General features: G+C 44.1%; 34 non-coding genes across 34 annotated transcripts; all 34 read right to left on the reverse strand.

Moving 5' to 3' along the window:
* Positions 1-410: 410 nt before the first annotated feature.
* On the reverse strand, positions 411-483 carry TRNAN-GUU (transfer RNA asparagine (anticodon GUU)). Its single transcript has one exon. It is a non-coding gene; the product is annotated as a tRNA-Asn (tRNA).
* Positions 484-603: 120 nt separating this feature from the next.
* On the reverse strand, positions 604-676 carry TRNAN-GUU (transfer RNA asparagine (anticodon GUU)). The gene has a single exon. It is a non-coding gene; the product is annotated as a tRNA-Asn (tRNA).
* Positions 677-796: 120 nt separating this feature from the next.
* TRNAV-GAC (transfer RNA valine (anticodon GAC)) lies at positions 797-869 on the reverse strand. The gene has a single exon. It is a non-coding gene; the product is annotated as a tRNA-Val (tRNA).
* A 698-nt stretch (positions 870-1,567) lies between these two features.
* On the reverse strand, positions 1,568-1,640 carry TRNAN-GUU (transfer RNA asparagine (anticodon GUU)). Its single transcript has one exon. It is a non-coding gene; the product is annotated as a tRNA-Asn (tRNA).
* Positions 1,641-2,146: 506 nt separating this feature from the next.
* TRNAN-GUU (transfer RNA asparagine (anticodon GUU)) lies at positions 2,147-2,219 on the reverse strand. Its single transcript has one exon. It is a non-coding gene; the product is annotated as a tRNA-Asn (tRNA).
* Positions 2,220-2,532: 313 nt separating this feature from the next.
* TRNAN-GUU (transfer RNA asparagine (anticodon GUU)) lies at positions 2,533-2,605 on the reverse strand. Its single transcript has one exon. It is a non-coding gene; the product is annotated as a tRNA-Asn (tRNA).
* Positions 2,606-2,918: 313 nt separating this feature from the next.
* Positions 2,919-2,991, reverse strand: TRNAN-GUU (transfer RNA asparagine (anticodon GUU)). Its single transcript has one exon. It is a non-coding gene; the product is annotated as a tRNA-Asn (tRNA).
* A 312-nt stretch (positions 2,992-3,303) lies between these two features.
* TRNAN-GUU (transfer RNA asparagine (anticodon GUU)) lies at positions 3,304-3,376 on the reverse strand. The gene has a single exon. It is a non-coding gene; the product is annotated as a tRNA-Asn (tRNA).
* Positions 3,377-3,496: 120 nt separating this feature from the next.
* TRNAN-GUU (transfer RNA asparagine (anticodon GUU)) lies at positions 3,497-3,569 on the reverse strand. The gene has a single exon. It is a non-coding gene; the product is annotated as a tRNA-Asn (tRNA).
* Positions 3,570-3,689: 120 nt separating this feature from the next.
* Positions 3,690-3,762, reverse strand: TRNAN-GUU (transfer RNA asparagine (anticodon GUU)). The gene has a single exon. It is a non-coding gene; the product is annotated as a tRNA-Asn (tRNA).
* Positions 3,763-3,882: 120 nt separating this feature from the next.
* On the reverse strand, positions 3,883-3,955 carry TRNAN-GUU (transfer RNA asparagine (anticodon GUU)). Its single transcript has one exon. It is a non-coding gene; the product is annotated as a tRNA-Asn (tRNA).
* A 120-nt stretch (positions 3,956-4,075) lies between these two features.
* Positions 4,076-4,148, reverse strand: TRNAN-GUU (transfer RNA asparagine (anticodon GUU)). The gene has a single exon. It is a non-coding gene; the product is annotated as a tRNA-Asn (tRNA).
* Positions 4,149-4,268: 120 nt separating this feature from the next.
* On the reverse strand, positions 4,269-4,341 carry TRNAN-GUU (transfer RNA asparagine (anticodon GUU)). Its single transcript has one exon. It is a non-coding gene; the product is annotated as a tRNA-Asn (tRNA).
* Positions 4,342-4,461: 120 nt separating this feature from the next.
* TRNAN-GUU (transfer RNA asparagine (anticodon GUU)) lies at positions 4,462-4,534 on the reverse strand. Its single transcript has one exon. It is a non-coding gene; the product is annotated as a tRNA-Asn (tRNA).
* Positions 4,535-4,654: 120 nt separating this feature from the next.
* Positions 4,655-4,727, reverse strand: TRNAN-GUU (transfer RNA asparagine (anticodon GUU)). The gene has a single exon. It is a non-coding gene; the product is annotated as a tRNA-Asn (tRNA).
* Positions 4,728-4,847: 120 nt separating this feature from the next.
* On the reverse strand, positions 4,848-4,920 carry TRNAN-GUU (transfer RNA asparagine (anticodon GUU)). Its single transcript has one exon. It is a non-coding gene; the product is annotated as a tRNA-Asn (tRNA).
* A 7,259-nt stretch (positions 4,921-12,179) lies between these two features.
* TRNAN-GUU (transfer RNA asparagine (anticodon GUU)) lies at positions 12,180-12,252 on the reverse strand. Its single transcript has one exon. It is a non-coding gene; the product is annotated as a tRNA-Asn (tRNA).
* Positions 12,253-12,757: 505 nt separating this feature from the next.
* On the reverse strand, positions 12,758-12,830 carry TRNAN-GUU (transfer RNA asparagine (anticodon GUU)). The gene has a single exon. It is a non-coding gene; the product is annotated as a tRNA-Asn (tRNA).
* Positions 12,831-13,143: 313 nt separating this feature from the next.
* On the reverse strand, positions 13,144-13,216 carry TRNAN-GUU (transfer RNA asparagine (anticodon GUU)). The gene has a single exon. It is a non-coding gene; the product is annotated as a tRNA-Asn (tRNA).
* Positions 13,217-13,529: 313 nt separating this feature from the next.
* TRNAN-GUU (transfer RNA asparagine (anticodon GUU)) lies at positions 13,530-13,602 on the reverse strand. The gene has a single exon. It is a non-coding gene; the product is annotated as a tRNA-Asn (tRNA).
* A 120-nt stretch (positions 13,603-13,722) lies between these two features.
* Positions 13,723-13,795, reverse strand: TRNAN-GUU (transfer RNA asparagine (anticodon GUU)). The gene has a single exon. It is a non-coding gene; the product is annotated as a tRNA-Asn (tRNA).
* A 1,277-nt stretch (positions 13,796-15,072) lies between these two features.
* TRNAN-GUU (transfer RNA asparagine (anticodon GUU)) lies at positions 15,073-15,145 on the reverse strand. Its single transcript has one exon. It is a non-coding gene; the product is annotated as a tRNA-Asn (tRNA).
* Positions 15,146-15,265: 120 nt separating this feature from the next.
* On the reverse strand, positions 15,266-15,338 carry TRNAN-GUU (transfer RNA asparagine (anticodon GUU)). The gene has a single exon. It is a non-coding gene; the product is annotated as a tRNA-Asn (tRNA).
* A 120-nt stretch (positions 15,339-15,458) lies between these two features.
* Positions 15,459-15,531, reverse strand: TRNAN-GUU (transfer RNA asparagine (anticodon GUU)). Its single transcript has one exon. It is a non-coding gene; the product is annotated as a tRNA-Asn (tRNA).
* A 120-nt stretch (positions 15,532-15,651) lies between these two features.
* On the reverse strand, positions 15,652-15,723 carry TRNAN-GUU (transfer RNA asparagine (anticodon GUU)). The gene has a single exon. It is a non-coding gene; the product is annotated as a tRNA-Asn (tRNA).
* A 313-nt stretch (positions 15,724-16,036) lies between these two features.
* TRNAN-GUU (transfer RNA asparagine (anticodon GUU)) lies at positions 16,037-16,109 on the reverse strand. Its single transcript has one exon. It is a non-coding gene; the product is annotated as a tRNA-Asn (tRNA).
* Positions 16,110-16,229: 120 nt separating this feature from the next.
* Positions 16,230-16,302, reverse strand: TRNAN-GUU (transfer RNA asparagine (anticodon GUU)). Its single transcript has one exon. It is a non-coding gene; the product is annotated as a tRNA-Asn (tRNA).
* A 506-nt stretch (positions 16,303-16,808) lies between these two features.
* Positions 16,809-16,881, reverse strand: TRNAN-GUU (transfer RNA asparagine (anticodon GUU)). The gene has a single exon. It is a non-coding gene; the product is annotated as a tRNA-Asn (tRNA).
* A 120-nt stretch (positions 16,882-17,001) lies between these two features.
* TRNAN-GUU (transfer RNA asparagine (anticodon GUU)) lies at positions 17,002-17,074 on the reverse strand. The gene has a single exon. It is a non-coding gene; the product is annotated as a tRNA-Asn (tRNA).
* A 505-nt stretch (positions 17,075-17,579) lies between these two features.
* On the reverse strand, positions 17,580-17,652 carry TRNAN-GUU (transfer RNA asparagine (anticodon GUU)). The gene has a single exon. It is a non-coding gene; the product is annotated as a tRNA-Asn (tRNA).
* A 120-nt stretch (positions 17,653-17,772) lies between these two features.
* Positions 17,773-17,845, reverse strand: TRNAN-GUU (transfer RNA asparagine (anticodon GUU)). Its single transcript has one exon. It is a non-coding gene; the product is annotated as a tRNA-Asn (tRNA).
* Positions 17,846-17,965: 120 nt separating this feature from the next.
* TRNAN-GUU (transfer RNA asparagine (anticodon GUU)) lies at positions 17,966-18,038 on the reverse strand. Its single transcript has one exon. It is a non-coding gene; the product is annotated as a tRNA-Asn (tRNA).
* A 312-nt stretch (positions 18,039-18,350) lies between these two features.
* Positions 18,351-18,423, reverse strand: TRNAN-GUU (transfer RNA asparagine (anticodon GUU)). The gene has a single exon. It is a non-coding gene; the product is annotated as a tRNA-Asn (tRNA).
* A 120-nt stretch (positions 18,424-18,543) lies between these two features.
* On the reverse strand, positions 18,544-18,616 carry TRNAN-GUU (transfer RNA asparagine (anticodon GUU)). Its single transcript has one exon. It is a non-coding gene; the product is annotated as a tRNA-Asn (tRNA).
* Between the last annotated feature and the right edge of the window lie 104 nt (positions 18,617-18,720).

The following is an 18,720-nucleotide window of genomic DNA, read 5'->3' on the forward strand; positions in this document are numbered from 1 at the left end:
GAACGCGAGTAAAACCAGAAGTGTCGCCACCGGATGGACTCGAACCATCAACCTTTCGGTTAACAGCCGCAAGCGCTAACCATTGCGCCACGGAGGCTTCGACTCTGGCGGAGACGTATTATTCAACGATTTATTCTTAATTCTCCTACGTTTCAAAACTCACTATTCTTAACAAATAATAATGAAACGGAATGAACGCGAGTAAAACCAGAAGCGACGCCACTGGATGGACTCGAACCATCAATCTTTCGGTTAACAGCCGAACGCGCTAACCATTGCGCCACGGAGGCTTCGGTTCTAGCGGAGACGTATTATTTAAAAATTTATTCGAAATTCTCCTACGTTTCACAACTCACTATTCTTAACAAATGATAATGAAACGGACTGAACGCGAGTAAAACGAGAAGCGTCGCCACCGGATGGACTCGAACCATCAACCTTTCGGTTAACAGCCGAACGCGCTAACCATTGCGCCACGGAGGCTTCGATTCTAGCGGAGACGTATTATTCAAAAATTTATTCGAAATTCTCCTACGTTTCACAACTCACTATTCTTAAGAAATAATAATGAAACGGAATGAACGCGAGTAAAACCAGAAGCGTCGCCGCCGGATGGACTCGAACCATCAACCTTTCGGTTAACAGCCGAACGCGCTAACCATTGCGCCACGGAGGCTTCGACTCTGGCGGAGACGTATTATTCAACGATTTATTCTTAATTCTCCTACGTTTCACAACTCACTATTCTTAACAAATAATAATGAAACGGAATGAACGCGAGTAAAACGAGAAGCGTCGCCACCGGATGGACTCGAACCATCAAACTTTCGGTTGTCAGCCGAACGCGCTAACCATTGCGCCACGGAGGCTTCGTTTCTAGCGGAGACGTATTATTCAACGATTTATTCTTAATTCTCCTACGTTTCACAACTCACTATTCTTAACAAATAATAATGAAACGGAATGAACGCGAGTAAAACGAGAAGCGTCGCCACCGGATGGACGCGAACCATCAACTTTTCGGTTAACAGCCGAACGCGCTAACCATTGCGCCACGGAGGCTTCGACTCTGGCGGAGACGTATTATTCAACGATTTATTCTTAATTCTCCTACGTTTCACAACTCACTATTCTTAACAAATAATAATGAAACGGAATGAACGCGAGTAAAACCAGAAGCGTCGCCACCGGATGGACTCGAACCATCAAACTTTCGGTTAACAGCCGAACGCGCTAACCATTGCGCCACGGAGGCTTCGACTCTGGAGGAGACGTATTATTCAACGATTTATTCTTAATTCTCCTACGTTTCACAACTCACTATTCTTAACAAAGAATAATGAAACGGAATGAACGCGAGTAAAACCAGAAGCGTCGCCACCGGATGGACTCGAACCATCACCTTTCGGTTAACAGCCAAACGCGCTAACCATTGCGCCACGGAGGCTTCGATTCTAGCGGAGACGTATTATTCAAAAATTTATTCGAAATTCTCCTACGTTTCACAACTTACTATTCTTAAGAAATAATAATGAAACGGAATGAACGCGAGTAAAACCAGAAGCGTCGCCACCGGATGGACTCGAACCATCGACCTTTCGGTTAACAGCCGAACGCGCTTACCATTGCGCCACGGAGGCTTCGACTCTGGCGGAGACGTATTATTCAACGATTTATTCTTAATTCTCCTACGTTTCACAACTCACTATTCTTAACAAATAATAATGAAACGGAATGAACGCGAGTAAAACGAGAAGCGTCGCCACCGGATGGACTCGAACCATCAAACTTTCGGTTAACAGCCGAACGCGCTAACCATTGCGCCACGGAGGCTTCGATTCTAGCGGAGACGTATTATTCAACGATTTATTCTTAATTCTCCTACGTTTCACAAATCACTATTCTTAAGAAATAATAATGAAACGGCATAAACGCGAGTAAAACGAGAAGCGTCGCCACCGTATGGACTCGAACCATCAACCTTTCGGTTAACAGCCGAACGCGCTAACCATTGCGCCACGGAGGCTTCGACTGTGGCGGAGACGTATTATTTAAAAATTTATTCGAAATTCTCCTACGTTTCACAACTCACTATTCTTAACAAATATTAATGAAACGGAATGAACGCGAGTAAAACCAGAAGTGTCGCCACCGGATGGACTCGAACCATCAACCTTTCGGTTAACAGCCGAAAGCGCTAACCATTGCGCCACGGAGGCTTCGACTCTGGCGGAGACGTATTATTCAACGATTTATTCTTAATTCTCCTACGTTTCAAAACTCACTATTCTTAAGAAATAATAATGAAACGGCATAAACGCGAGTAAAACCAGAAGCGTCGCCACCGGATTGACTCGAACCATCAACCTTTCGGTTAACAGCCGAATGCGCTAACCATTGCGCCACGGAGGCTTCGATTCTAGCGGAGACGTATTATTCAACGATTTATTCTTAATTCTCCTACGTTTCACAACTCACTATTCTTAACAAATAATAATGAAACGGAATGAACGCGAGTAAATCCAGAAGCGTCGCCACCGGATGGACTCGAACCATCAACCTTTCGGTTAACAGCCGAACGCGCTAACCATTGCGCCACGGAGGCTTCGTTTCTGGCGGAGACGTATTATTCAAAAAATTATTCGAAATTCTCCTACGTTTCACAACTCACTATTCTTAACAAATAATAATGAAACGGAATGAACGCGAGTAAAACCAGAAGCGTCGCCACCGGATGGACTCGAACCATCAACCTTTCGGTTAACAGCCGAACCCGCTAACTATTGCGCCACTTAGGCTTCGACTCTGGCGGAGACGTATTATTCAACGATTTATTCTTAATTCTCCTACGTTTCACAACTCACTATTCTTAACAAATAATAATGAAACGGAATGAACGCGAGTAAAACCAGAAGCGTCGCCACCGGATGGACTCGAACCATCAACCTTTCGGTTAACAGCCGAACGCGCTAACCATTGCGCCACGGAGGCTTCGACTCTGGAGGAGACGTATTATTCAACGATTTATTCTTAATTCTCCTACGTTTCACAACTCACTATTCTTAACAAATAATAATGAAACGGAATGAACGCGAGTAAAACCAGAAGCGTCGCCACCGGATGGACTCGAACCATCACCTTTCGGTTAACAGCCAAACGCGCTAACCATTGCGCCACGTAGGCTTCGATTCTGGCGGAGACGTATTATTCAACGATTTATTCTTAATTCTCCTACGTTTCACAACTCACTATTCTTAACAAATAATAATGAAACGGAATGAACGCGAGTAAAACGAGAAGCGTCGCCACCGGATGGACTCGAACCATCAACCTTTCGGTTAACAGCCGAACGCGCTAACCATTGCGCCACGGAGGCTTCGATTCTAGCGGAGACGTATTATTCAAAAATTTATTCGAAATTCTCCTACGTTTCACAACTCACTATTCTTAACAAATAATAATGAAACGGAATGAACGTGAGAAAAACCAGAAGCGTCGCCACCGGATGGACTCGAACCATCAACCTTTCGGTTAACAGCCGAACGCGCTAACCATTGCGCCACGGAGGCTTCGATTCTAGCGGAGACGTATTATTCAAAAATTTATTCGAAATTCTCCTACGTTTCACAACTCACTATTCTTAACAAATAATAATGAAACGGAATGAACGCGAGTAAAACGAGAAGCGTCGCCACCGGATGGACTCGAACCATCAAACTTTCGGTTAACAGCCGAACGCGCTAACCATTGCGCCACGGCGGCTTCGATTCTAGCGGAGACGTATTATTCAACGATTTATTCTTAATTCTCCTACGTTTCACAACTCACTATTCTTAACAAATAATAATGAAACGGAATGAACGCGAGTAAAACGAGAAGCGTCGCCACCGGATGGACTCGAACCATCAACCTTTCGGTTAACAGCCGAACGCGCTAACCATTGCGCCACGGTGGCTTCGACTCTGGCGGAGACGTATTATTCAACGATTTATTCTTAATTCTCCCACGTTTCACAACTCACTATTCTTAACAAATAATAATGAAACGGAATGAACGCGAGAAAGACCAGAAGCGTCGCCACCGGATGGACTCGAACCATCAACCTTTCGGTTAACAGCCGAACGCGCTAACCATTGCGCCACGGTGGCTTCGACTCTGGCGGAGACGTATTATTCAACGATTTATTCTTAATTCTCCTACGTTTCACAACTCACTATTCTTAACAAATAATAATGAAAAGGAATGAACGCGAGTAAAACGAGAAGCGTCGCCACCGGATGGACTCGAACCATCAACCTTTCGGTTAACAGCCGAACGCGCTTACCATTGCGCCACGGAGGCTTCGATTTTAGCGGAGACGTATTATTCAAAAATTTATTCGAAATTCTCCTACGTTTCACAACTCACTATTCTTAAGAAATAATAATGAAACGGAATGAACGCGAGTAAAACCAGAAGTGTCGCCACCGGATGGACTCGAACCATCAACCTTTCGGTTAACAGCCGAACGCGCTAACCATTGCGCCACGGAGGCTTCGACTCTAGCGGATACGTATTATTCAACGATTTATTCTTCATTCTCCTACGTTTCACAACTCACTATTCTTAACAAATAAGAATGAAACGGAATGAACGCGAGTAAAACCAGAAGTGTCGCCACCGGATGGACTCGAACCATCAACCTTTCGGTTAACAGCCGAACGCGCTAACCATTGCGCCACGGAGGCTTCGATTCTAGCGGAGACGTATTATTCAACGATTTATTCTTAATTCTCCTACGTTTCACAACTCACTATTCTTAACAAATAATAATGAAACGGAATGAACGCGAGTAAAACCAGAAGCGTCGCCACCGGATGGACTCGAACCATCAACCTTTCGGTTAACAGCCGAACGCGCTAACCATTGCGCCACGGAGGCTTCGATTCTAGCGGAGACGTATTATTCAACGATTTATTCTTAATTCTCCTACGTTTCACAACTCACTATTCTTAACAAATAATAATGAAACGGAATGAACGCGAGTAAAACGAGAAGCGTCGCCACCGGATGGACTCGAACCATCAACCTTTCGGTTAACAGCCGAACGCTTTTTTTTTTTTTTTTTTAATTATATCATTAAAAAATACATTTTTAGTGTATATTACAAAAGTTGCGAGACCAATATTTATAAAATAATAACAACAATCATAAAAATACAGGAATTCTAATGCGTTTGTGTATATTAACCCAAAACCAACTCTTGGAATGCGATATATATATGAATGCAATTTAAGAACAATAGTTAACCCCTTAAAACAGACTGGAGTGCTTTTTAAAGACTATTGACACTGTTAAATTAGAGTTCTTAAAATATTTTTGACAACATGTTAGTAAATTCTTTATCTTTATCTTTAAAAATTTTAATGGTTTTACGTATTTCGCATTTAAATTTTGCATAAAATCTATGTTGAACTACTACGAGAGGTATGTTTTGATTGAAATTATAAAAGGAACGGCAGTCCAGAATAAGGTACTTTAAAAGAGATACCATGAAATGTATTATTTTTAACTCGTGAGAATTTAAAGATATCGGGCATTTACCTTGAAAAACAATAAAACAATTTCGAACAAAGCCGGGATTGGTAAAATAATCGACTTTTAAACAAAGTTTATCTTTAAATAGCCATGACCACCAGGCCTCAACAATGCTACACCCAAATAATATATGTGATAATGTTTCTTCTGCGTTTTTACAAAAAGTACACATGGGAGAGATCTGCGGATCGAACAAATGAATACGTTTGTTAAGAAATAGCGCGTGATGAACAATTCTTAAATTATTATCGCGTTGTTCGGGACTTAAAACTCGTCCTTTTAACCAACTCCATCCTGGTTTGGGTAAGGGACCTCCTAAATATTCCCGCCACTTAAGCTCACCGGATGACTCGTAATTTCGAACCGAAAGGTAGCGCTGATATAGTTCTTTAGCCGAGGCCGCCAAATAATCCAATTCGGTGTTGTCTTTGGAAAAAACACGTATTGCGTTCTCGACTGGAACCCGCGACGAAGAAGCGTACACGCGGTCGAAAAAAACTTTCGGCAAAGATTCTTTAATAACGGAATAAACGCGTTTGACATCCAGAGCCCGCTGCATCGAGGCATCAATATTGCATAGTTCCAATACACTGTCCTCTGGAAGAAAACCAGGTATGACTTCGTAACAAAAATCGCGGAGACATAGTAGTCCGTGCGAAAGAAACGGAAGCCGTGACCGCGAAGTCAGAGTAGATAGATCAACACGCTGACTATAAAACACCGGCTCGTGGAACGGATCGGCTGCCATCTGTAGACGTAAATTCTGCGAAGTGAGAAATGTCTGCCAGGCAATCCACATTTCGCGATAACGCGGAGAAAGACGACTTAATAACGGCTGAGTTAACTGGCACCGTAAAACATTAATTCCGGGGCTGGAAGTACCGTCAAAAGGATTCAAGAGTGCCACGGCAAGATCTCTCTGCCAAGAAGGACAATCCGCGCGCAGAATCGCCTGCAACTCCTTCAAACGGAACGCGCACGTTTTCCATTTCAAATCAATCAGTCCATAGCCACCCAAACGCTTAAGGCGAGTAAGAGTATCGTACGAAACCTTATGGGCCTTAGAACCCCAGATGAACGCCAACGCCACTTTGCGGAACTCCACCGCGTAACGGTCAGGAAACGGAACCGATCGAAGAGTATGCCACAAAATGGACATAGCCAAAGTGTTAACTAAAATAACTTTGCCGGTAACCGTTAAATGCCGCGCTTGCCAAGTTCGTAAAACTTTTTTAAATTTTTCTAAACGCGAAGACCAATTAAGTTCCAGAGTATCATTGTGAGACGAACCAACATAAACGCCAAGAACCTCTAGCGGATCCGAAGAAATAGTTATCCCAGAAATTACTTCAGGGACATTGGAACGATCTGAGCCAAGCCATAAACCGCGACACTTGGCCAAATTTAAAACTGCGCCCGAACCTTCCGAAAAGCGGTTATATTCAGCAACAACCTCCTCCACCGACTGCCGGTCGCGAACGACTACCGTATTGTCGTCAACGTGAATGCGCAAAAGAGGAGCCGAATGGATGCCCGGCCACGAAACTCGGACAATAGACCGTCGACGCTCCAACGCGAAAACTAAGGCTTCGGATGTTAGAACGTAAAGAAGGGGGCTAAGCGGACAACCCTGACGAACCGAGCGTCCGAGTTGGAAAAAATCAGTTAGATAGCCATTAATCTTCAAACATGACCTGCTACCGATGAGAAACGTTTGAATCCACCCACAAAAAATTGGCCCGAATCCAAAAGCCCGCAAGACAGCAAAGAGATACGGCCAAGACACGCAATCGAACGCTTTGGACAAGTCCAACTTCAACAGGATGCCACCAGAGTCTACACCTTGAAGGTAATCGATAGTGTCAAGTAAAAGTGAAGGGGTACTTATTGCCCCACGACCTTTAATCGCGCCGGTCTGACGATCCGAAATTATCGTCGGCAAAACCGCCGAAAGCCGCATAGCCTGGATCTTCGCGAGAATCTTATAATCAGCATTGAGGAGCGTGATAGGACGCCAGTTTGAAACGTAGCGTAAGTCGCCGCTCTTAGGCAGCAGCACGATCATACCTTCTTTCATACTCGGAGGCAGGCAACCGTCCGCCTGGCAAAAAGAGATCAGCGCCAGAAACTCAACCTTAATTTGCGGAAGAACGAATTTCCAAAATTCATTGGTAAGTCCATCCTTCCTTGGACTCTTACCACTGGGAAGCTGCCCCAGGGTTAACGTAACATCCGTCCAAGTCACCGGGCTATCACAGATAGCACTTGCGTCGTCCGATAACCGAGTTGGAAGATGCGCCGCGTATTCCTCCACCGAAAAGCGATTGACAGGTTGACTTCTGTACATATCGCTAAAATGCTCGAAAATTCTATGACGAACATCCGACGGATCTACTAGTAGAGTGCGCGACGTGGAATAGATGTACCGTACATTTTTCTTACATTGGCGATACTTTTCTAAGCGTAAAAAATAGGCTGTCGGCTGTTCACCGTCCGTCCGCCACAATTGATTGGAACGGATCACGGCCCCCCGGAGGGAATTCCGATCAAAGAAATTAAGATCGTCGGTCTTAGAAGTCAACTCCGACGCGTCAATGAGACCATTACGGAAATCAACATGAGCTTGGTCTACCGCTAACCGTAACGCAGTACGACGCTCGCGACTACGCGTAGCTTGTAATTTTCCAAAAAACATAGCGTGATCACGCAACGAAGTCTTCAACCTCTCGTACCAGGCAATGACCGACGTGGAGAATTCCGGCCAAGTACGACTACGACGAATAATGCGACTCACAGCGTCACGATACGAATCCGATTCGAGAAAGCTTGCGTTGAAAGACCACGTACCAGGTCCTATGGCTACCCCGTCGAGATGAAAACGCAGTTCCACAAGTTTGTGATCCGATAGCGAACACGGCAGAATTTGACAAATCTGGACATTTTTACGTTCCGACTCGGGGACAAAAATATAATCGATACGCGATTGTACATACTTCCCGAAAACATAACCAGCCCATGACCAGTCAAACACGTGGGGATGCGTGACCCTCCAGACATCAACGAGATGGAGCGAGCTTATGAAGTGGAAGAGCTCTGTAGGGCGTAAACGAGATGCTGCCAGCGGAATAGGATAACGGTCCCGAGTGCGACTAACGACATCATTAAAATCTCCCACGACTACTGGACGCTGCAAACGAGAAACCTCATTTCGGAGCCGCGCGTAAAAAGGTACCCGATCATTCGCGTCATTAGGTAAATACGCGTTAACAATATCTATCGACACATCATCGAAGTTAAGCGACACAATAACGAACCGTCCCTCATTACTGACGATCACGCGTGAAGCGATAGCAGATAAACCCGGCCGAACAAGCGTTGCCACGCCGCGAAATCCGGTCGTCGAATCATTGTCAAAAAATACTTGACCACGCCATAGAGACTTAAACCGATGCGCGTGCTCCGCTAACCAATGCGTCTCCTGAAGGCAAATAATGTCATACGGCTTACTAAGTTCCAAAAACTCTAAAATCTCCTTCGCCGCCAACTGATCCCCGTTCTCTGGAGCCTCCATCCGAAGCTTTTCCCACGAACCAAAACGCCTGATAGCTATGGCCTTCTCAAAAGTTTTATTGTCACGGAGCCTTTTAGAATATGACGATTTACTAGTCGAAGCGGACAAAGACAAATTACCAGTGTGGCGGACACCATCATCACTACCAGTGGAAGTAGAAATCGGTCTCTTAGCTGCGCTTAACGATAAATTTGAGGAGGGTTCTTTATCAGGCATTTCTTTAGGAGTAACCGCATCCACGTCGGGTGGAAGTTGTGGATTCACCGCTTCCCCCTGATCCATCGGCAATTCATGAACAATAGCGTTGCCCACTTTTGCGTTGACTTGAGCAGGCCGGCCTTGGGCGCCCTTCTCCCAATCCGGACATTGACGGATGCCGTGACCTTGAAGGTCGCACTTTCGACAACGAAAATCGGGGCATTGGCGATATAAATGAGATGTGGAAAAACATTTGTTACAGACCTTGGCCTGACGGTCGTGGCGGAGACGGTAATTAGTTTCAAGACCCAAGACATCACGAATACGAATAGTATAAGGCAAACTTGACACGCCCTCCGGTAATGACACTTTTATCGACCGTTGACCGTAATATTTTCCATTTTCCCGCGCCCACATCACGTCAGACTTTACCTCGCATTTCATGCTGACAAACTTATCTTTCACCGCTTCATCAGTGACAAATTCCGGTAGACCAGATAACGTCATCAAAACCTCGCGGCTCCCAACCTTTGCAACGACACATTCTACGCCTCCAATCTCCATACCATGTTCAACGCAAGTATCCGCATCTTCCAATGTTATAAATGAGACAAAAAAGCCACCCAAAGTAGCGACCACTGACGAATATGAATCTAAACCAAAATGCGCTTTCAAATCATCTTCTACCAAATTAACGGCCGTCGCTTCAGAAGCGACGAAAACCGTACGTCTTAAAACTTCCATAATTTAAATTAGTTAAAGGGGTTAAAGACCCTGCAATGCAGGGTCAAAGATTAAAAATTAATTAACAACTCAATAAACTGGGATTATAGAATACTAAATAAAATTAAAAAAACACTAAGCCTAGGCTTAAACGCAGGAAGAGAATAGAACAAGTTGGCAAGCCAAAATATACCTCTCCTCGGAAGAATTGTCCCTAGTGGTATTAATTTCTCGAGATAACCCTTAAAGATATATCTCCGCAATTTAGAGTTATTTGTTAAAAATATTAACCCATTTCTATCCCGCCCGGTATAAAATTTTAATTATAATTAAAATAATTGAGACGAAACGACCAATTTTAATTTATTCAGAATATCATAAGTTAAGTAGTTACAACAGTAAGTTAGACGTACTATAACAATGCACAATTGAATTAAACCCTTTTACAGAACAGGTTTATCAGTTAAATATAATACGAAGCAAATTTTAATGAAATATCTACAGAGGCTTTTTGGAATTACTCGCTTACGAAATACTTGCCGCATCTTTAACGCTCATTTTATTTCAACACTCGCCCTTGATGAAGATACCGTAGATATCTGGTAGTGGACGACTCGTTCACTTCCTGTTGACGTTGTGACGCATACCACATGAAAAAGACCAATGCCGTCCAATTTCCAATATCATATAATGACTCGCACACCCAAGAAATCATTGACTGCTTTAGAAATCGTAGATATCCAAATATCCACACCAAATGTATTTACAAGAAGCAAAAACCTTACCATCAACAAAGCACAGAGAGCCACTTGACTAACCGCCAGCTTTTAAAGCAATTAACGTTAAATTATCTCCTTTGAATTAACAGAACTATATATAGGTCGTTAAGAAAGTGGACCACCCACAGGGTCTACCCTTTAACCCTCTAATCTCGGCTGACTGCGCTAAAACAAGATTTAACCTTTAAAAAATACCAGATTAGGCCTTCATAAATTCATTAATAAAAAAAGACTTTATTACCTATTATGCTTACGATGCCTGTCTTAATTTCAGTGAATCTAAGCAGCTATCGGTGGTTCTGTGGTAGAGCGCTCGACTGCCAAACCGAATGGTCTGGGTTCGAAACCTGGGTGGCGCATTTGTTTTTAATCAATAGAGAAACGCTAAATTAGAATTTCTTCGATGCAATAATTTCAATTTCAATTCTATTTCAATTAAACCAAAATTTCGTACTCTATTAAATACGCTTCCGATAAAGCTGAAGGTCTAATTTTCAATAAGGCGTAACAAGTGTCGGTGGTTCTGTGGTAGAACGTCCGCCTGTCAATCAGGAGGTCTCGGGTTCAAATCCCGCCCGATGCGATCGCAAATTGATACTAAGACGAATACCGTGTACAACTGGTGGAAACCCTGCCATTGGACGTTGAGAGGTAGCATTACACTCAGCACTCGGTCCGTCCCAAAGTCATTAAGAAGAAGTTGGAGAGAAAACGCCCATATAAACACAACAGACTCAACATGCACATCCATCAGAACACAAACACAACAAATTCAACACTCACAACCTACGCATAAACATTACAAAAACGTAATACACCAAACCGTCACGACGGTGAGCGAAAAAACACCATCCAAACCAAACCGCAAATGCATCCGTTAACGCTCACCGTCACACGGTGGTTTTGCCAACCCTTTGAGAAACTGCGTACGCAGTGTTTACACTTTGCACCGAAAATGCGAACGCGTTCGCAGTCCTGACAGACAGACACACCCACAGACCCACCCACAGACCCACCCACAGACAGACACGGTCGTTGTATAACCCCTCCTAGGGGACTTTGTCCCCTCGGAGAGGTAAAAACGGAGCGGAAAAATCGGCAACCGCACTCTACAAAAGCTCAAGCGAGACTCCCAGCGTCGCCACCGGATGGACTCGAACCATCACCTTTCGGTAAACAGCCGAACGCGCTAACCATTGCGCCACGGAGGCTTCGACTCTGGAGGAGACGTATTATTCAACGATTTATTCTTAATTCTCCTATGTTTCACAACTCACTATTCTTAACAAATAATAATGAAACGGAATGGACGCGAGTAAAACCAGAAGCGTCGCCACCGGATGGACTCGAACCATCAACCTTTCGGTTAACAGCCGAACGCGCTAACCATTGCGCCACGGAGGCTTCGACTCTGGAGGAGACGTATTATTCAACGATTTATTCTTAATTCTCCTACGTTTCACAACTCACTATTCTTAACAAATAATAATGAAACGGAATGAACGCGAGTAAAACCAGAAGCGTCGCCACCGGATGGACTCGAACCATCACCTTTCGGTTAACAGCCAAACGCGCTAACCATTGCGCCACGGAGGCTTCGATGCTAGCGGAGACGTATTATTCAAAGACTTATTCGAAATTCTCCTACGTTTCACAACTCATTATTCTTAAGAAATAATAATGAAACGGAATGAACGCGAGTAAAACCATAAGCGTCGCCACTGGATGGACTCTAACCATCAACCTTTCGGTTAACAGCCGAACGCGCTAACCATTGCGCCACGGAGGCTTCGACTCTGGCGGAGACGTATTATTCAACGATTTATTCTTAATTCTCCTACGTTTCACAACTCACTATTCTTAACAAATAATAATGAAACGGAATGAACGCGAGTAAAACGAGAAGCGTCGCCACCGGATGGACTCGAACCATCAACCTTTCGGTTAACAGCCGAACGCGCTAACCATTGCGCCACGGAGGCTTCGATTCTAGCGGAGACGTATTATTCAAAAATTTATTCGAAATTCTCCTACGTTTCACAACTCACTATTCTTAACAAATAATAATGAAACGGAATGAACGCGAGTAAAACGAGAAGCGTCGCCACCGGATGGACTCGAACCATCAAACTTTCGGTTAACAGCCGAACGCGCTAACCATTGCGCCACGGAGGCTTCGATTCTAGCGGAGACGTATTATTCAACGATTTATTCTTAATTCTCCTACGTTTCACAACTCACTATTCTTAACAAATAATAATGAAACGGAATGAACGCGAGTAAAACGAGAAGCGTCGCCACCGGATGGACTCGAACCATCAACCTTTCGGTTAACAGCCGAACGCGCTAACCATTGCGCCACGGTGGCTTCGACTCTGGCGGAGACGTATTATTCAACGATTTATTCTTAATTCTCCCACGTTTCACAACTCACTATTCTTAACAAATAATAATGAAACGGAATGAACGCGAGAAAAACCAGAAGCGTCGCCACCGGATGGACTCGAACCATCAAACTTTCGGTTAACAGCCGAACGCGCTAACAATTGCGCCACGGAGGCTTCGATACTAGTGGAGACGTATTATTCAACGATTTATTCTTAATTCTCCTACGTTTCACAACTCACTATTCTTAACAAATAATAATGAAACGGAATGAACGCGAGTAAAACGAGAAGCGTCGCCACCGGATGGACTCGAACCATCAACCTTTCGGTTAACAGCCGAACGCGCTTACCATTGCGCCACGGAGGCTTCGATTTTAGCGGAGACGTATTATTCAAAAATTTATTCGAAATTCTCCTACGTTTCACAACTCACTATTCTTAAGAAATAATAATGAAACGGAATGAACGCGAGTAAAACCAGAAGCGTCGCCACCGGATGGACTCGAACCATCAACCTTTCGGTTAACAGCCGAACGCGCTAACCATTGCGCCACGGAGGCTTCGATTCTAGCGGAGACGTATTATTCAACGATTTATTCTTAATTCTCCTACGTTTCACAACTCACTATTCTTAACAAATAATAATGAAACTGAATGAACGCGAGTAAAACGAGAAGCGTCGCCACCGGATGGACTCGAACCATCAACCTTTCGGTTAACAGCAGAACCCGCTAACTATTGCGCCACTTAGGCTTCGACTCTGGCGGAGACGTATTATTCAACGATTTATTCTTAATTCTCCTACGTTTCACAACTCACTATTCTTAACAAATAATAATGAAACGGAATGAACGCGAGTAATACCAGAAGCGTCGCCAACGGATGGACTCGAACCATCAACCTTTCGGTTAACAGCCGAACGCGCTAACCATTGCGCCACGGAGGCTTCGATTCTAGCGGAGACGTATTATTCAACGATTTATTCTTAATTCTCCTACGTTTCACAACTCACTATTCTTAACAAATAATAATGAAACGGAATGAACGCGAGTAAAACGAGAAGCGTCGCCACCGGATGGACTCAAACCATCAACCTTTCGGTTAACAGCCGAACGCGCTAACCATTGCGCCACGGAGGCTTCGACTCTGGAGGAGACGTATTATTCAACGATTTATTCTTAATTCTCCTACGTTTCACAACTCACTATTCTTAACAAATAATAATGAAACGGAATGAACGCGAGTAAAACCAGAAGCGTCACCACCGGATGGACTCGAACCATCAACCTTTCGGTTAACAGCCGAACGCGCTAACCATTGCGCCACGGAGGCATCGACTCTGGAGGAGACGTATTATTCAACGATTTATTCTTTATTCTCCTACGTTTCACAACTCACTATTCTTAACAAATAATAATGAAACGGAATGAACGCGAGTAAAACCAGAAGCGTCGCCACCGGATGGACTCGAACCATCACCTTTCGGTTAACAGCCAAACGCGCTAACCATTGCGCCACGGAGGCTTCGATGCTAGCGGAGACGTATTATTCAAAGACTTATTCGAAATTCTCCTACGTTTCACAACTCATTATTCTTAAGAAATAATAATGAAACGGAATGAACGCGAGTAAAACCATAAGCGTCGCTACTGGATGGACTCTAACCATCAACCTTTCGATTAACAGCCGAACGCGCTAACCATTGCGCCACGGAGGCTTCGACTCTGGCGGAGACGTATTATTCAACGATTTATTCTTAATTCTCCTACGTTTCACAACTCACTATTCTTAACAAATAATAATGAAACGGAATGAACGCGAGTAAAACGAGAAGCGTCGCCACCGGATGGACTCGAACCATCAACCTTTCGGTTAACAGCCGAACGCGCTAACCATTGCGCCACGGAGGCTTCGATTCTAGCGGAGACGTATTATTCAACGATTTATTCTTAATTCTCCTACGTTTCACAACTCACTATTCTTAACAAATAATAATGAAACGGAATGAACGCGAGTAAAACGAGAAGCGTCGCCACCGGATGGACTCGAACCATCAACCTTTCGGTTAACAGCCGAACGCGCTAACCATTGCGCCACGGAGGCTTCGACTCTGGCGGAGACGTATTATTCAACGATTTATTCTTAATTCTCCTACGTTTCACAACTCACTATTCTTAACAAATAATAATGAAACGGAATGAACGCGAGTAAAACCAGAAGCGTCGCCACCGGATGGACTCGAACCATCAACCTTTCGGTTAACAGCCGAACGCGCTAACCATTGCGCCACGGAGGCTTCGACTCTGGAGGAGACGTATTATTCAACGATTTATTCTTAATTCTCCTACGTTTCACAACTCACTATTCTTAACAAATAATAATGAAACGGAATGAACGCGAGTAAAACCAGAAGCGTCGCCACCGGATGGACTCGAACCATCACCTTTCGGTTAACAGCCAAACGCGCTAACCATTGCGCCACGGTGGCTTCGACTCTGGCGGAGACGTATTATTCAACGATTTATTCTTAATTCTCCCACGTTTCACAACTCACTATTCTTAACAAATAATAATGAAACGGAATGAACGCGAGAAAAACCAGAAGCGTCGCCACCGGATGGACTCGAACCATCAAACTTTCGGTTAACAGCCGAACGCGCTAACAATTGCGCCACGGAGGCTTCGATACTAGTGGAGACGTATTATTCAACGATTTATTCTTAATTCTCCTACGTTTCACAACTCACTATTCTTAACAAATAATAATGAAACGGAATGAACGCGAGTAAAACGAGAAGCGTCGCCACCGGATGGACTCGAACCATCAACCTTTCGGTTAACAGCCGAACGCGCTTACCATTGCGCCACGGAGGCTTCGATTTTAGCGGAGACGTATTATTCAAAAATTTATTCGAAATTCTCCTACGTTTCACAACTCACTATTCTTAAGAAATAATAATGAAACGGAATGAACGCGAGTAAAACCAGAAGCGTCGCCACCGGATGGACTCGAACCATCAACCTTTCGGTTAACAGCCGAACGCGCTAACCATTGCGCCACGGAGGCTTCGATTCTAGCGGAGACGTATTATTCAATGATTTATTCTTAATTCTCCTACGTTTCACAACTCACTATTCTTAACAAATAATAATGAAACTGAATGAACGCGAGTAAAACGAGAAGCGTCGCCACCGGATGGACTCGAACCATCAACCTTTCGGTTAACAGCAGAACCCGCTAACTATTGCGCCACTTAGGCTTCGACTCTGGCGGAGACGTATTATTCAACGATTTATTCTTAATTCTCCTACGTTTCACAACTCACTATTCTTAACAAATAATAATGAAACGGAATGAACGCGAGTAATACCAGAAGCGTCGCCAACGGATGGACTCGAACCATCAACCTTTCGGTTAACAGCCGAACGCGCTAACCATTGCGCCACGGAGGCTTCGATTCTAGCGGAGACGTATTATTCAACGATTTATTCTTAATTCTCCTACGTTTCACAACTCACTATTCTTAACAAATAATAATGAAACGGAATGAACGCGAGTAAAACGAGAAGCGTCGCCACCGGATGGACTCGAACCATCAACCTTTCGGTTAACAGCCGAACGCGCTAACCATTGCGCCACGGAGGCTTCGACTCTGGAGGAGACGTATTATTCAACGATTTATTCTTAATTCTCCTACGTTTCACAACTCACTATTCTTAACAAATAATAATGAAACGGAATGAACGCGAGTAAAACCAGAAGCGTCGCCACCGGATGGACTCGAACCATCAACCTTTCGGTTAACAGCCGAACGCGCTAACCATTGCGCCACGGAGGCATCGACTCTGGAGGAGACGTATTATTCAACGATTTATTCTTTATTCTCCTACGTTTCACAACTCACTATTCTTAACAAATAATAATGAAACGGAATGAACGCGAGTAAAACCAGAAGCGTCGCCACCGGATGGACTCGAACCATCACCTTTCGGTTAACAGCCAAACGCGCTAACCATTGCGCCACGGAGGCTTCGATGCTAGCGGAGACGTATTATTCAAAGACTTATTCGAAATTCTCCTACGTTTCACAACTCATTATTCTTAAGAAATAATAATGAAACGGAATGAACGCGAGTAAAACCATAAGCGTCGCCACTGGATGGACTCTAACCATCAACCTTTCGGTTAACAGCCGAACGCGCTAACCATTGCGCCACGGAGGCTTCGACTCTGGCGGAGACGTATTATTCAACGATTTATTCTTAATTCTCCTACGTTTCACAACTCACTATTCTTAACAAATAATAATGAAACGGAATGAACGCGAGTAAAACGAGAAGCGTCGCCACCGGATGGACTCGAACCATCAACCTTTCGGTTAACAGCCGAACGCGCTAACCATTGCGCCACGGAGGCTTCGATTCTAGCGGAGACGTATTATTCAACGATTTATTCTTAATTCTCCTACGTTTCACAACTCACTACTCTTAACAAATAATAATGAAACGGAATGAACGCGAGTAAAACGAGAAGCGTCGCCACCGGATGGACTCGAACCATCAACCTTTCGGTTAACAGCCGAACGCGCTAACCATTGCGCCACGGAGGCTTCGACTCTGGCGGAGACGTATTATTCAACGATTTATTCTTAATTCTCCTACGTTTCACAACTCACTATTCTTAACAAATAATAATGAAACGGAATGAACGCGAGTAAAACCAGAAGCGTCGCCACCGGATGGACTCGAACCATCAACCTTTCGGTTAACAGCCGAACGCGCTAACCATTGCGCCACGGAGGCTTCGACTCTGGAGGAGACGTATTATTCAACGATTTATTCTTAATTCTCCTACGTTTCACAACTCACTATTCTTAACAAATAATAATGAAACGGAATGAACGCGAGTAAAACCAGAAGCGTCGCCACCGGATGGACTCGAACCATCACCTTTCGGTTAACAGCCAAACGCGCTAACCATTGCGCCACGGACGCTTCGATTCTGGCGGAGACGTATTATTCAACGATTTATTCTTAATTCTCCTACGTTTCACAACTCACTATTCTTAACAAATAATAATGAAACGGAATGAACGCGAGTAAAACCAGAAGCGTCGCCACCGGATGGACTCGAACCATCAACCTTTCGGTTAACAGCCGAACGCGCTAACCATTGCGCCACGGAGGCTTCGACTGTGGCGGAGACGTATTATTTAAAAATTTATTCGAAATTCTCCTACGTTTCACAACTCACTATTCTTAACAAATATTAATAAAACGGAATGAACGCGAGTAAAACCAGAAGTGTCGCCACCGGATGGACTCGAACCATCAACCTTTCGGTTAACAGCCGAATGCGCTAACCATTGCGCCACGGAGGCTTCGATTCTAGCGGAGACGTATTATTCAACGATTTATTCTTAATTCTCCTACGTTTCACAACTCACTATTCTTAACAAATAATAATGAAACGGAATGAACGCGA

This window comes from Leiobunum rupestre, chromosome 1 (assembly GCF_980474605.1).
Source record: "Leiobunum rupestre chromosome 1, qqLeiRupe1.1.hap1, whole genome shotgun sequence".
In the NCBI taxonomy this organism is placed as follows: domain Eukaryota; kingdom Metazoa; phylum Arthropoda; class Arachnida; order Opiliones; family Sclerosomatidae; genus Leiobunum; species Leiobunum rupestre.